Source organism: Triticum dicoccoides, chromosome 4A (assembly GCF_002162155.2).
Source record: "Triticum dicoccoides isolate Atlit2015 ecotype Zavitan chromosome 4A, WEW_v2.0, whole genome shotgun sequence".
NCBI classification, from domain to species: Eukaryota; Viridiplantae; Streptophyta; class Magnoliopsida; order Poales; family Poaceae; genus Triticum; species Triticum dicoccoides.
Window position 1 is genome coordinate 500,297,027 of NC_041386.1, and position 12,396 is coordinate 500,309,422.

Genomic DNA, 12,396 nt, shown 5'->3' on the forward strand with positions numbered 1-12,396 from the left:
AGGGAGTTATGCCTACATAAATATTACGAAGAAGAACGGAAGTAGATTGCTTCCTGGTAGATCTATTTTGAGCATTGCAAATTCTATACCAAGCATCTTTTAGATTTTCTCCTCCCTTTGCTTAAAATTTAGAATTTCACTCTCGGGAGACAACGAAGAAGATAAGGGACTAGTGATAACGACAAGCAAACGAACTAACGCACAAGCAAACAAAAAAACAAGCGGGCAAAAAGAGGCAAATAGAGAAAGAGATGGAGGATAGAGAGAGAGGGCGAATAAAACGGCAAGGGTGAAGTGGGGGAGAGGAAAACGAGAGGCAAATGGCAAATAATGTAATGCTGGAGATAAGGGTATGTGATGGGTACTTGGTATGTTGACTTTTGCGTAGACCTCCCCGGCAACGGCGCCAAAAATCCTTCTTGCTACCTCTTGAGCACTGCGTTGGTTTTCCTCGAAGAGGAAGGGATGATGCAGCAAAGTAGCGTAAGTATTTCCCTCAGTTTTTGAGAACCAAGGTATCAATCCAGTAGGAGGCTACGCGTGAGTCCCTTATACCTGCACAAAACAAATAAATCCTCGCAACCAACGTGAATAGGGGTTGTCAATCCCTACAGGGCCACTTACGAGAGTGAGATCTGATAGATATGATAAGATAATATTTGTTGGTATTTTGTGATAAAGATGCAAAGTAAAATAAAGGTAAAGTAAAAAGCAAAGGAAATAACTAAGTAGTAGGAGATTAATATGATAAAGATAGACCCGGGGGCCATAGGTTTCACTAGTGGCTTCTCTCGATAGCATAAGTATTCTACGGTGGGTGAACAAATTACTATTGAGCAATTGACAGAATTGAGCATAGTTATGAGAATATCTAGGTATGATCATGTATATAGGCATCACGTCCGAGACAAGTAGACTGACTCCTGCCTGCATCTACTACTATTACTCCACTTATCGACCGCTATCCAGCATGCATCTAGAGTATTGAGTGTTGGGGAACGTAGCAGAAATTCAAAATTTTCCTACGTGTCACCAAGATCTATCTATGGAGAGACCAGCAACGAGTAGAAAGAGAGTGCATCTACATACCCTTGTAGATCGCTAAGCGGAAGCGTTCAAGTGAACGGGGTTGATGGAGTCGTACTCGTCGTGATTCAAATCACCGATGATCCTAGTGCCGAACGGACGGCACCTCCGCGTTCAACACACGTACAGCCCGGTGACGTCTCCCACGCCTTGATCCAGCAAGGAGAGAGAGGGAGAGGTTGAGGAAGACTCCATCCAACAGCAGCACAACGGCGTGGTGGTGGTGGAGGAGCGTGGCAATCCAGCAGGGCTTTGCCAAGCACCATGGGAGAGGAGGAGTAGGAAGAGAGGTAGGGCTGTGCCAGAACTTCGTGTATCGCTCCCAAGCGCCTCCCCACTATATATAGGGGTGGAGGGGCTGGTTTCTTGCCCTCCAAGTCCATTGGGGCGTTGGCCAAGGTGGGAGGAAAGAAATCTCATTATTTCCTTCCCCACCGATTGTTATCCCCCCTTTTTAGGGATCTTGATCTTATCCCTTCGGGATATGATCTTATTCCTTCTAAGGGGGGATCTTGGTGCGCCTTGACCAGGGGTGTGGGGCCTTGCCCCCACTACCCACGTCCATGTGGGTCCCCCCATGCAGGTGGGCCCCACTCCGGAACCTTCTAGAACCTTCCCGGTACAATACCGAAAAATCCCGAACATTTTCCGGTGGCCAAAATAGGACTTCCCATATATAAATCTTTACCTCCGGACCATTCCGGAACTCCTCGTGACGTCCGGGATCTCATCCGGGACTCCGAACAACATTCGGTAACCACTTACAAACTTCCTTTATAACCCTAGCGTCATCGAACCTTAAGTGTGTAGACCCTACGGGTTCGGGAGACATGTAGACATGACCGAGACGTTCTCCGGTCAATAACCAACAGCGGGATCTGGATACCCATGATGGCTCCCACATGTTCCACGATGATCTCATCGGATGAACCATGATGTCAAGGACTTAATCAATCCCGTATTCAATTCCCTTTGTCTATCGGTATGTTACTTGCCCGAGATTCGATCGTCGGTATCCAATACCTTGTTCAATCTCGTTACCGGCAAGTCACTTTACTCGTTCCGTAACACATCATCCCGTGATCAACTCCTTGGTCACATTGCGCATATGATGATGTCCTACCGAGTGGGCCCAGAGATACCTCTCCGTTTACACGGAGTGACAAATCCCAGTCTCGATCCGCATAAAACAATAGATACTTTCGGAGATACCCGTAGTGCACCTTTATAGTCACCCAGTTATGTTGTGACGTTTGATACACCCAAAGCACTCCTACGGTATCCAGGAGTTACACGATCTCATGGTCAAAGGAAGAGATACTTGACATTGGCAAAGCTCTAGCAAACGAACTACACGATCTTTGTGCTATGCTTAGGATTGGGTCTTGTCCATCACATCATTCTCCTAATGATGTGATCCCGTTATCAACGACATCCAATGTCCATAGTCAGGAAACCATGACTATCCGTTGATCACAACGAGCTAGTCAACTAGAGGCACACTAGGGACATATTGTGGTCTATGTATTCATACGTGTATTACGATTTCCGGATAATACAGTTATAGCATGAATAAAAGACAATTATCATGAACAAGGAAATATAATAATAACACTTTTATTATTGCCTCTAGGTCATATTTCCAACACAATTATATAGTTGTGACATGATATGGCCAATATCATATAGCTCCATTGATCTTCATCTTCGGGGCTCCATGATCATCTTGTCACCGGCTTGACACCATGATCTCCATCATCGTGTCTTCATGAAGTTGTCACGCCAACGACTACTTCTACTTCTATGACTAACATTTAGCAATAAAGTAAAGTAGTTTACATGGCGTTATTCAATGACACGCAGGTCATACAAAAAATAAAGACAACTCCTATGGCTCCTGCCGGTTGTCATACTCATCGACATGCAAGTCGTGAATCCTATTACAAAGAACATGATCTCATACATCACAATTCATCATTCATCACAACTTCTGGCCATATCACATCACATGATCAATCGCTGCAAAAACAAGTTAGACGTCCTCTAATTGTTGTTGCATCTTTTACGTGGCTGCAATTGGGTTCTAGCAAGAACGTTTTCTTACCTACGAATCACCACAACGTGATTTTGTCAACTTCTATTTACCCTTCATAAGGGCCCTGTTCATCGATTCTGCTCCAACTAAAGTGGGAGAGACAGACACCCGCCAGCCACCTTATGCAACTAGTGCATGTCAGTCGGTGGAACCGGTCTCACGTAAGCGTACGTGTAAGGTTGGTCCGGGCCGCTTCATCCCACAATACCGTTGAGCAAGAAAAGACTAGTAGAGGCAAGTAAGATGACAAAATCCACGCCCACAACAAAATTGTGTTCTACTCGTGCAAAGAGAACTACGCATAGACCTAGCTCATGATGCCACTGTTGGGGAACGTTGCAGAAAATTAAAAAATTTCCTACGGTTTCACCAAGATCCATCTATGAGTTCATCTAAGCAACGAGTCAAGGGAGAGAGTTTGCATCTACATACCACTTGTAGATCACGAGCGGAAGCTAGCCAAGGGGATGGTGATGATGGAGTCGTACTCGAACGTGATTCGGATCACCGATGTCCAAGTGCTGAACGGACAGCACCTCCGCGTTCAACACACGTACGGGCCGGGAGACGTCTCCTCCTTCTTGATCCAGCAAGGGGGAAGGAGAGGTTGAGGAAGATTGCTCCAACGGCAGCACGACGGCGTGGTGTAGTTGGTGCAGCAGTACTCCGACAGGGCTTCGCCAAGCATATACGGAGGAGGAGAGGTGTTGGGGAGGGGAGGGGCTGCGCCTTGGCTTGTGTTAAGCTCCCATGCGCCTCCCCACTATATATAGGGGTGGAGGGGCTGGTTTCTTGCCCTCCAAGTCCATTGGGGCGTTGGCCAAGGTGGGAGGAAAGAAATCCCATCATTTCCTTCCCCACCGATTGTTATCCCCCTTTTTAGGGATCTTGATCTTATCCCTTCGGGATATGATCTTATTCCTTCTAAGGGGGGATCTTGGTGCGCCTTGACCAGGGGTGTGGGGCCTTTCCCCCACTACTCACGTTCATGTGGGTCCCCCCATGCAGGTGGGCCCCACTCCAGAACCTTCTAGAACCTTCCCGGTACAATACCGAAAAATCCCGAACATTTTCCGGTGGCCAAAATAGGACTTCCCATATATAAATCTTTACCTCCGGACCATTCCGGAACTCCTCGTGACGTCCGGGATCTCATCCGGGACTCCGAACAACATTCGGTAACCACATACAAACTTCCTTTATAACCCTAGCGTCATCGAACCTTAAGTGTGTAGACCCTACGGGTTCGGGAGACATGTAGACATGACCGAGACGTTCTCCGGTCAATAACCAACAGCGGGATCTGGATACCCATGATGGCTCCCACATGTTCCACGATGATCTCATCGGATGAAACACGATGTCAAGGACTTAATCAATCCCGTATTCAATTCCCTTTGTCTATCGGTATGTTACTTGCCCGAGATTCGATCGTCGGTATCCAATACCTTGTTCAATCTCGTTACCGACAAGTCACTTTACTCGTTCCGTAACACATCATCCCGTGATCAACTCCTTGGTCACATTGCGCATATGATGATGTCCTACCGAGTGGGCCCAGAGATACCTCTCCGTTTACACGGAGTGACAAATCCCAGTCTCGATCCGCATAAAACAATAGATACTTTCGGAGATACCTGTAGTGCACCTTTATAGTCACCCAGTTACGTTGTGACGTTTGATACACCCAAAGCACTCCTACGGTATCCAGGAGTTACACGCTCTCATGGTCGAAGGAAGAGATACTTGACATTGGCAAAGCTCTAGCAAATGAACTACACGATCTTTTGTGCTAGTCTTAGGATTGGGTCTTGTCCATCACATCATTCTCCTAATGATGTGATCCCGTTATCAATGACATCCAATGTCCATAGCCAGGAAACCATGACTATCTGTTGATCACAACGAGCTAGTCAACTAGAGGCTCACTCGGGACATATTGTGGTCTATGTATTCACACGTGTATTACGATTTCCGGATAATACAGTTATAGCATGAATAAAAGACAATTATCATGAACAAGGAAATATAATAATAATACTTTTATTATTGCCTCTAGGGCATATTTCCAACATTAAGTTAAAAACAGAGTAACACCTTAAGCAAGATGACATGATGTAGAGGGATAAACTCATGCAATATGATGAAAATCCCATCTTGTTATCCTCGATGGCAACAATACAATACGTGCCTTGCTGACCCTACTGTCACTGGGAAAGGACACCGCGAGATTGAACCCAAAGCTAAGCACTTCTCCCATTGCAAGAAAGATCAATCTAGTAGGCCAAACCAAACTGATAATTCGAAGAGACTTGCAAAGATAACCAATCATACATAAGAGAATTCAGAGAAGATTCAAATATTGTTCATAGATAGACTTGATCATAAACCCACAATTCATCGGTCTCAACAAACACACCGCAAAAAGAAGATTACATCGAATAGTTCTCCACAAGAGAGGGGGAGAACATTGTATTGAGATCCAAAAAGAGAGAAGAAGCCATCTAGCTAATAACTATGGATCCGTAGGTCTGAGGTAAACTACTCACACTTCATCGGAGGGGCTATGGTGTTGATGTAGAAGCCCTCCGTGATCGATGCCCCTCCGGCGGAGCTCCGAAATAGGCCCCAAGATAGGATCTCGTGGATACAGAAAGTTGCGGCGGTGGAATTAGGTTCTTGGCTCCGTATCTGATCGTTTGGGGGTACGTAGGTATATATAGGAGGAAGGAGTACGTCGGTGGAGCAACAGGGGGCCCACGAGGGTGGAGGGCGCGCTTGGTGGGGGTGGGCGCGGCCCCTACCTCGTGGCCTCCTCTTTTGTGTCTTGACGTAGGGTCCAAGTCTCCCGGGTCTTGTTTGTTGAGAAAATCACGTTCCCAAAGGTTTCATTCCGTTTGGAATCCGTTTGATATTCCTTTTCTTCGGAACCCTAAAACAGGCAAAAATAGCAATTCTGGGCTAGGCCTCCGGTTAATAGGTTCGTCCCAATAATAATATAAAAGTGGATAATAAAGCCCAATAATGTCCAAAACAATAGATAATATAGCATGGAGCAATCAAAAATTATAGATACGTTGGAGACGTATCACTTACATTACTGCAGGAGACTGCTAATGCGACACTACGATCAGAGACCCTTTGCCGAAACTGTGTGCGATGCAATAATCGCAAACGGTGGTGTAAAAAACCGTCAAAAAAGGTGCAAAACGTTTGCAATGATGTATGCATCAAACACGGTTCAGGTTTTAGTTGCGTGTGCGATGAAGGGCATACGGTTAATCCATTCAAACTGTCTGCGATGACGCAGAACAACAGAAACGGGCAGTCATGACAATGTGTGTGCGATGTAGGACACACGGTTAACCCATTCGAACTATTTGCGATGAGGTAGAACAACAGAAACGGGCAACCATATCAATGTGTGTGTGATATACAACATACGGTTAACTTGGACGAACTGTTTTTGATTAGGGAACACAACATAAATGGTTCAACTTAACAAGATGTGTGTGATATGCAGCATACAGTTCACAGGGATAAACTATTTGCGATGAGCCAAAAGAACACAAACGAGTCGTGTAAACGAGTCGTGTAAACAGCCGACTCGGATGAACTATTTGCGATGAGAAATTACAACACAGACAGTCAATACAGTTACTTCGTGTGTGATTCTATGTGTACAAAAAACTTTGAAAAATATAAACTAGTTGCTTGCGGTGGCTAGGAGTATCGCACATGATGCGTCTGCGAGTACTCGTGTGCGATGATTAGTATGTTACACATACGTTTCCTTATGTGAACATCTGTGTGAATTTGCAATATGGGCAGTTAATATGCAAATGCCTTCTCGACATCGGGCACACGCTTAAACTAAATGAACTGTGTACGATAGTAATACTTTTCATAAAAAATTATGAACGTGGGTAACAACATTTGAGTAACATATATATAGTGGTTAAACTATTCGACAAAAGGAGGATCTTTGTAACATGGTTTTGACAATCATATGGTCCATATCTACATACTTAACATAGTAACAACTATCACATTTTAAGAGGCTAAGGGCCAACAACCATATGGTCCATATCTACATACTTAACATATATAGTAACAACTAGCACATTTTAAGAGGCTGGGGGCCAACAAACACAACTATCCACTAGAAGCAGCTTGATCACGGCGACTCGACATCTCCTCAATGAAAAGGAAGAGCCCTCCCGTGCCTTGGTAGAGCAGGAGTAGAACAGTGTCTCTAATTTTCCAATATGGATGCATTGCCACGAGAAGCGAGAACTTGTTAATTTGAATGGTTCCATTTTTGTGGCAAATGCAGTACCTTGCAATCACTTTTATGTTATTAGTACGCACAAGTGTAATTCTACCACGCCGGGAAATTGATCCAGGAACGGCTACAGGTGTCAATTTCTGTTGACATGTAGAATAAAAAACAATTGTAACATATCATTGAAGATATATATAGTTTATGAGCATCAACATTAAAATAATACTTTTAGCAGCGCTTTGTGCACACAATTGGTCTTGTTCAGTGTGTGCACCATAGGTCTAATTAATCCCATCCAAAATCCAGCGTTCATACGCTGTGCTATCTCTGTCAGATTATCAACAAAGTTTATGACATGCTTCAAGTCCTTCCAGTGAAATTTGGTACGCTTAGTAATATACAGATCATTCACTATGCATCCAACATATCCTGCTTAAAAGGTGGAAAGGTATTATTTATTCAGAACATGGCAGAAGAATATATAGTGCGCATAAATTGGTAAACAAAATTTGTTACTGCCTAGGAACGGAGTCAAAATATGATATCACAATTGGTTGTTTAAATAGTGATCAATTGGTTGCTTAAATAGTAATATGACAACATGGAGAAAGTTGAAAGGACACTAACCTCGATCAGACTTTGATCGGCTGATGATGTTGGGGAAGTAAACATCCATGTTAATTAGACCAAGTTGTGGTGCACACACTAGAATTTTATTGCCAGCTTTCAGTTCATAACACTTAGACATTTTTCTCCAAAGGTCCGCATTAAAATAGGAGTGACCATCTTTATCAAGTTTTACGCTAACCATCATTGTAAACCCATGTTGCATTGTCAATATGACATACTGGGAGTCATCAGCAAAGTAAAGCCCAAGATTTCCTTCTACTCCCATTCTTGCAAAGCAAGGGATGTACTGCTTGAAATGAAAATTAAGATCATAAATTAAATATATTGAAATAACCAAGCAAGATGCAAATATGGGAGTAACTGATAGAACATATCCATATATAGATGCAAGCAAAGTACAAAAATATAGAATTAAAAATAGATAATGTAACAAAGATTTGATGCAAATATATAGATAATGTAGCAACAGACGGTATGTGTTCACAAATTTAGGCCATGCCGACCGTGGTAGGTTGAGATTGAACATAATGAGCGCTCATTGAAGTCATCCGGAATGGTGAGATAGAACTTTATTTCCGACTGGCCACGACAACAGTTGCCTGATTTGTGCTTGCACTATGCACACATGAATGAACACCCACGAATCAGCTAGAACAAAAATGATTCCACGGCGATTTCCGTCGATTGATTAACAACGACGGACGGACTGTGATAAGAGATGAGTGAATATTTCGCTAACTAAGTTGATTACCTTCTCCATGAGAAAAATCCCAGGCCCAATCCCGCAGAAAACCCTAGTCGAGCAGATTCTAGAATGTCGGTGCAGATAGGCGGCATAAAGCGGTGGAGGCGAAATCCGGTGCCATTTGGAGCGTGACCTACGGCCGCCGCCAACAGGCGTCGAGCTTAGGGTGCAGAGTTTCGGAGGAGTCCACGGCGAGTGAGTGGGGACGAAGTGGGCGAGTTTTTTTCCTTTTGCATGTGGGAGTGAACACACATGGTTCGCAGAGGCGACGAAGATGAAATGTGTGCGATAGTAAATCACCGAGATTGAATGGGAATCCAAATTTCCTTCGTCTTTCATCCATGAGTTTTTTCTATGATGAACATAAACCCTGCTAATCACCGTGTTCAAATTTGACACTTTTCCGGGTTCATTTACAATATTTAGGGGATCATGTGCATTTTGTAGGCATTAATGGACATAATTCAAATACAAACAATTGGTGCATGAAAGGGTGCACAAGAATGGTCTAGAAAAACCATACTCGTGGTATTTAGTAATTTCTCAAGCCTTTTACAAGGAATGGGCAGAGATTTCAATGGAGTCAACCACAAACGAGTCATTTACTGGGTTATCAACTATAGAATAATGAAATATGTGATTGAAAAACATGACGGCTGGCATGGTGCCATGGTATGGCCTCACCGTGCCCTAGTTAAAAGCTGAGAAGGTTTGATTTATGTCGTCATGCACACCCTTCATAAATCGAACCATCACCGAGGAAGTTCAATGCTTTCGACACCAAGATTGAAGCGGAATCCAAATTTCCGTCCTAGTTTGTCTTTTAGATTTTTTTCCAACGATCAACATACCGCCTAAAATGAAACATGTTCAAATTTGACATTTTTCCGAACTCATTTACCATATTTAGGGGATTGTGTGCATTTTCTAGGCATTAATTATGCACATAATTCAAATTCGAACAATCGGTGCATGAAAAGGTGCACAAGAATGGTCTGGAAAACCATGCTCGTGCTATACAAAAAATGAAACACATGGTTGGATAACATGACGCCTGGTGTGGTGCCATGGTATGGCCTCACCATGCCCCTGGTAAAAATTGAAGAATGTTTTCCTTATGCCGTGATGCGTGCCTTTCATAAAATGAACCATCACCCGAGGAAGTTTCATCATTTCGAGGGGGAAATCACCAAGATTGAAGGCGGATTCAAATTTCCTTTGTCCTTTGTCCATGAGTTTTTTCTATGATGAGCATACAACGTGCAAATCACCGTGTTCAAATTTGGCACTTTTCCGTGTTAATTTGCCATATTTAGGGAATTATATGCATTTCCTAGGCATTAATGCGCATAATTGAAGTGCAAACGATCGATGCATGAAAGGGTCCACAAGAACGGCCTAGAAAACCATGCTTGTGCCATTTAGTAAATTCTCATGCCTTTTACAAGGAATGGACATATATTTCGATCAAATGTGTGGCAATAGTCAACCACAAATGTTTGTTTGTTGGGTTTTTCAACTACAGAAAAAATGAAATAAATGCTTAAAAAACATGATGCCTGGCATGGTGCCATGGTATGACCTCACCATGCCCTGGTAAAAAATTGAGATGGTTTGGCTTATGTCGTCATGCACGCCCTTCATAAATTGAACCATCACTGAGGAAGTTCCATGCTTTCGAGAGGGAAAATTCCCAAGATTGAAGAGGAATCCTAATTTCCGTCCTAGTTTGTCATTCAGTTTTTTTCCAACGATCAAAATACCGCCTCAAATGCAACGTGTTCAAATTTGACATTTTCCCGGGCTCATTTACAATATTTAGGGGATATGTGCATTTTCTAGGCATTAATGGACATAATTTAAATTTGAACAATCGGTGCATGAAAAGGTGCACAAGAACGGTCTGGAAAACCATGCTCGTGTTATTTAGCACATTCTCATGCCTTTTACAAGGAATGGGCAGATATTCCAAGGAAATGTATGGCAATAGTCAACTATAAATGCGTCGTTTACTCGGTTAACAACTATACAAAAAATGAAACACATGGTAGGAAAACATGACGCCTGGTGTGGTGCCATGGTATGGCCTCACCATGCCCTGGTAAAAATTGGAGAATGTTTTCCTTATGTCATGATGCGCGCCTTTCATAAATCGAACCACCACCAAGGAAGTTTCATGGTTTCAAGGGGGAAATCACCAAGATTGAGGGGGGGGGGGTCCAAATTTCCTTTGTCATTTGTCCACGAGTTTTTTCTACAATGATCATACAACCTACAAATCACTATGTTCAAATTTGGCATGTTTCCGGGTTCATTTGCCATATTTAGGGGATTATGTGCATTTCCTAGGCATTAATGCGCATAATTCAAGTTCAAACAATCGATGCATGAAAGGGTCCACAAGAACGGCCTAGAAAACCATGCTCGTGTCATTTAGTAAATTCTCATGCCTTTTACAAGGAATGGACAGATATTTCAATGAAATGTGTGGCAATAGTCAACGACAAATGTCTGTTTGTTGGGTTTTCAACTATAGAAAAAATGAAATAAATGCTTAAAAAACATGACGCCTGGCATGGTGCCATGGTATGACCTCACCATGCCTTAGTAAAAATTTGAGAAGGTTTGGCTTATGTAGTCATGCACGCCCTTCATAAATCGAACCATCACCGAGGAAGTTTCATGCTTTCGAGAGGGAAAATACCCAAGATTGAAGGGGAATCCTAATTTCCATCCTAGTTTGTCATTCAGTTTTTTCCAACGATCAACATACCGCGTCAAATGCAACGTGTTCAAATTTGACATTTTCCTGGGCTCATTTACAATATTTAGGGGATTATGTGCATTTTCTAGGCATTAATGGACATAATTCAAATTCGAACAATCGGTGCATGAAAAGGTGCACAAGAACGGTCTAGAAAACCATGCTCGTCTTATTTAGTACATTCTCATGCCTTTTACAAGGAATGGGCAGATATTTCAAGGAAATGTGTGGCAATAGTCAACCATAAATGCGTCGTTTACTCGGTTAACGACTATACAAAAAATGAAACACATGGTTGGAAAACATGACGCCTGGCTTGGTGCCATGGTATGCCCTCACCATGCCCTGGTAAAAATTGGAGAATGTTTTCCTTATGTCGTGATGTGCGCCTTTCATAAACCGAACCATCACCGAGGAAGTTTCATGGTTTCAAGGGGGAAATCACCAAGCTTGAAGGGGGGGGGGTCCAAATTTCCTTTGTCCTTTGTCCATGAGTTATTTTCTAGGGTGAACATACAACCTGCAAATCACCGTGTTCAAATTTGGCACTTTTCCGGGTTCAATTGTCATATTTAGGGGATTATGTGCATTTCCTAGGAATTAATGCGCACAATTCAAGTTCAAACAATCGATGCATGAAAGGGTCCACAAGAACGGCCTAGAAAACCATGCTTGTGCCATTTAGTAAATTCTCATGCCTTTTACACGGAATGGACTTATATTTCGATGAAATATGTGGCAATAGTCGACCACAAATGTCTGTTTGTTGGGTTTTCAACTATAAAAAATGA